Here is a 5,364-nt window from a genome sequence, read left to right as displayed (position 1 = left end):
CCATCTCATTTTTGTCATTTTCAATACGTGAGGCACCAACTATGTCTTTTTTCGTACGCTTTGCTTGTTTTGCTATACGATACAGAGATTTCATTTGTTCACCTTTGCTTTTAGTGAGTCACTCTCTTCGCTGATCTGTCCAAGCCAGTGCAACTTGACGTCTTGCATAGTTGTTCTTCTCACGGAAAATTTTATGGTCATCAACAGACTTTGATTTTTGCCATTGCATCGGTTATAAACATGTTTGCAAACAAGTTCCACCTTTCTCTAGAAAACTGTGTTGGTGTGGGAACAGATGGTTGCAGTGTTATGTCTTCGTTACAAAAAGGAGCAGTAGTTGAAATTCGAAAGGTTGCAGTGAATGCAGTCTGGTATCATTGTTATAACCATGCTTTAAATTTAACTTTATCAAAAAGTTCGATTGTACAAGCAATAAGAAATTGTTTGGGTGTTATTAGTGAAGTAGTTGCTTTTTTCAATGCTTCTGCAGAACGAAATTTTATAATAAAGAACATGATAAATTCACAACTGGTTTCACTCTGCGAAACACGATGGGTTGAGAGACATGATGCATTGCTGATGTTTAGTATTGAACTTCCACAAATAATTGATGCGCTAAAGAATATATCTAAATGGAATGACAGAACAGCTTCATCAAAAGCAACAACTTTATTAACAGCAATTAGGGAAAGATATTTTATGGTGTCCTTAGGCTGTGCTGTGCATGTATTCTCTCTAACAAAGGACCTCAGTGAATTGTTTCCAAAAAAAAGTTTAAATTTACATGATGCAGAAAATTGCATTAAAGACCTGTTAAATGTTTTACAAAAAAAGAGAGAAAACTGCGAAGAAATGTTTTCGGAAGTTTTTAGAGCAGCAGAAAAAATAATAATTGAAAAAGATGGCACTTTTACCTACAAAAGATTTGTGCATCGACAGACATGCCGTGAAAATGTACCTTCTGATTCATTGGAAGAATATTACAGGCGATCCGTTTACATCCCTCTTCTTGATGCACTGATATTGGATATAAATACTCGTTTTTCTAAAGAAAATTTGCATTGTCCCCAAATCTATTCTTTGATGCCAGAAAATATTATTAAACTAAATCATAAAGATGTTGTCGAATCTGTTTCAGCAATAAGTAATTTCTATGGTACCATTCTTGGACTTAGTACCCAACTTGAATTTATATCGGAAGTTGAATTGTGGCAGAGCAAATGCTTTAGAATGAACAAGGACGGAAGAGGAGTCAAATCACTGACTACTGATCTTTCTGTTGTTTTTCATTTGTGTGACCCCGTACAATATCCAATCACTCAGAAGTTGTTCCGTATTATTAAAGCATGTCCAGTTAGTGTTGCCAGTGCTGAACGTAGCTTCTCAACTCTGCGAAGAATTAAAACATGGCTAAGAACACGAAAGACAGCTTAGTCGGATTGGCACTACTTAATGTACACAGAGACGTTTTAGTAAATGTTGAAAATGTAATTGAGCGTTTTGCGAAGTCAGGAAATCGTAAAATCGAATTTGTTTTATAAATTGTTATTAGTCAACCTATCAAGGTAGTAGGTACCTCGCTAGTCTAATAAAATAAATAAACCCATTTTTTAAAACACTTATAGAATTAAAAAAAGGAAAATAATTTTTTTTATAATTATGTATGTACTCATATGTATATATTGACTATGTTTGATCCAAATCATTACATTTATTATTTTACGACATTAAAAGTTGAAAGTTTTTGATGACATTGCATTTTGATGACGATCGCCCCCATCGCCCTCCCCCTATGGATCCGCCACTGAGTTGCAGTCACTATCCTCTAAGGAATGTCAATTGAGTGCATAACATAATAATAATTTTCATTATTTTTCAATTCAGTCATTTATAAGCAAGCATTCATCCTTTACTTTTGCACTGATCCAACAACACCATCTACTTTTATATCACACCGCATATATCCATTAACAAAAACGTACCACCGACCACCAACCGCAGGAACCAGCCTGGCCTCATCTTCAGGCCACCCACATCGCATCTTCCACTGCGAATACAGACCCGATTCAGACAACTACTTCGTCAGTGTTGGTGTCAGACACATTTCTTTCTGGGATCAGGTCGGTGGAGCCCTCGTACAGAAGAGAGTCACTAGGCAACAGGGTTTATAGAAAAGCCACTTTCCTATCGCTTGCATTTGGAATGGTAAGTTGCATGTTTGATGATTTATTTTGTTTTTTAAAAGAGCAAAATGTTATTTAAATATTTTGCCTTAAATTTCACTTTTCGATAAAATCAACGCTTAAAACTTTTGGTCATTTGGTTTTGAATGTTCGTTGTTGTTTATCAATTGACATGTACAAATGAAGCTGATGTTGGCGATGTTGCTAAAGCTTGTAAACTACTTAAAATACTTGAAAACTTAACATACTTAAACATACTTGTAAACTATTTAATAATAATTAAAATTACTTTTTAAATATAGAATACTTTCAAAAAATTGAAAATTTGGAAAATAGGAAAAACACTTAAAACCTAAAATCGTTAAAATTTAAATCTATTTCATATATATAGAATATAGCATGTATATATTTTTTATAAATGTATATGACCCATTTGTAATATGTATGCATGATGAAACTATTAACAGAATTACTATTAAAATAGTATGATATTGAGCATGGAATTATATAAATTATATAAATTAAATAAATAAAATATTATTTATTTTATAAAAATTAGTAATTCATTGCTTTTGCTTTTTAGTTAGCAATTCAGCCTTCTAGTTTTTTTACCATTTGTAAGGTTGTAAATTTTTTTTCAAATTTCAGTTCATCTTGTTAACTGAACTATTTGGCAGCTTTAATTTAACGTTTGACTAGTTTAACCGTTTTATGGTAGCAGTGGTTTTAAAGTGTTGATTCGATTGCAAAGAGATCCCCACCTGTCATGCTATGTGTGTGATGCGTTGTTTCATGTGTATTTACTTTTTCAATATTTACATGCATAGTGTGTTTGTTGTTGATGCTTCTAAAAAATATTGAAGAGAGCAATAATCAAATAAATAAATAAATAAATTTTAATTTTTGTGTACAAACAAATGTTTCTGATTTAAAAAATGAACTTTAGTAGTTTAAAGTTTAGAAAATATTAAAATTTTATAATTTATTATATTACCATTTCATCTGCTGTGCTCTATGAGAGTGCTGAAATGATTTTTAAAGTCTATGTGTTGTATATGTAGACTCTTTGACTATATAGTTGCCATATTGCAATTCTGGGGAGAATTAAAAAAAATTAAACTATAAATATTTTATTTTTTGTCTTTGTAAAGGATAAATCTCCATTCACAGTAAAAAATAGGCTGCTGAACTATTGAAAAATTGCTAAAGACACAATGGTTATTTAATCAATCATATCTTTAGATGCAAACTACATAGATATTTGCAAAAAATAAATATATTGTTCATAAAATAATGATTTTAGAAACTTAGTATAAATAGTTTTCTGAATGATATATCTTTTATATATTCATTGATAGTCAAACTCAAAATTTTGGTCTTGAACAAAAATCTTAAGAAACAATTGAATTAACAAACCACTTTACATTTGTTAAGAACAATGTTGCATTCCTTGTAATTTTTGGAGAACATGCTATTTTATACTAATAATTATAACATTGTATATCTCTAAATTTGTAAATGCTGTGAAAAATTCAATTTTTCCCTTTTTAAACTATTAATATGACTATGCACCTAGGATGTTTTGCCAGAAAAACCTTGGCATGTTGCATGGACCTAGTATGCAGCGGTAATTATCATAAAATAAGCAAAAAATTGCTGTTTTTTACTGCAGGTCTAGTAATTTTTCAATATATGCAGCACATATTATGTATCATTGTAATTCAATTCATTGGTGCTGTAATGTTGATTTTTCTGTTAAATTATTATTCATTCTTTTTATTCAGTGTTCATTGGTAAATTTAATACTTGTTATGTTATTATTATTATTATTATAACTGTGGGGTGATATTAGGAATGGTCAGTGCTATAAGGCGTGCGGATTCGCACGGCGAACACGCCGTTGAGTTGCTATAAGGCGTGAAAAATCTGCACGGCGAATTGAACGTGTTAATGCTATAAAGCATGAGGCCACACGGTGAATAAGACGTTGAGATGCTATAAGGCGTGCGAATCGCGGGTGAATACGACGCTTGAAATTATAAATCGTGAGGCACCCGCACGTCGAATTCGACGTTGAAATGCTATAAGGCGTGCGAATCACGAACGTGCGAATCACGAACGTGCAAATCACGAACGGGCGAATACGTTTGAACGGTGTAAAGCGTGAGAATCGCACGACGAATTCATTTGCATTAATTAATTAATTTCATTTGCACATTATATTTTCATGGAAAAAAGGAAACAGAAGTATCTAATAATAATCAATAGGTAATAAAAAAATTAAAAAAGTTTCAAAATTTTAAACCGCGTAATAATGTCGTATAAGTTCCAGGGCTTGTTGGAACCGCTTTTTTCTATCACCGATGGTGCGCAGTCACATAAATTCATCAAAGTATGGTTAAAGGTTTCTCTCTCTCTTTTGCGTTTGCTTCAGAGGTTTCAACAACAAACACACACAGCGTTATTTAAATACGCGTGCAAACCACGCATCGTACACATTGAATATGATACGTGAGCATTTTTTAAAATTTTTGTTTAGCGCATTGCCACAAATTCTCCACTCCATTTGTTTTCACTCCGTTTAAGGCCCGAAATGTAATAGATTGATTTACGGTTTTGTGGTTAGACCATGGAATTATATAACTGGAAGCGCCCTACCAGCGTTTTAACATTGAAAATTTTTTTCAACGGGCAAGTTACCTCTGGAAGCAAGTTCCTAAAAAATTAATTATTCATGAGCATTTTGGTTTATTTTTAGAAAAATCTGAGATATAATTAGAAAAATCTTGGCCTTCCCGAAGCCGAAGTTATGTTTATGACTCTTTGCCGATCTGCATTAAGCTCGTTTGTTAAAATTTATTTCGTTTTCAACATTCCGTGAAGTTTTAGGTTAATTTATAAGGTTTATATAACCGTATTTAATCGTTAAATGGATATTGCCATTTTTTTGGTTCATCAGAAAAATCGAAGATTTATTCGTTAGCGATCCTCATTTTTCTGAAACAAAGATTTCTTCATTCATTTCCCAGCATCCACGAATCACGATGATGACGGACTTCATTCATTTCATATCATTTCATTAGAGTAAGAATTATTCCTAAATTAAATTAGAATCTAGAAACAGAAAAGAAGTCGGTAAAAATTTTATTGTAAAAATGAAATGTTATTAATATCATTAGAG

The sequence above is a fragment of the Helobdella robusta genome (genome assembly GCF_000326865.2).
Source record: "Helobdella robusta unplaced genomic scaffold HELROscaffold_7, whole genome shotgun sequence".
Classification (NCBI taxonomy): Eukaryota; Metazoa; Annelida; class Clitellata; order Rhynchobdellida; family Glossiphoniidae; genus Helobdella; species Helobdella robusta.
Note: the sequence above shows the minus strand (reverse complement) of the source record.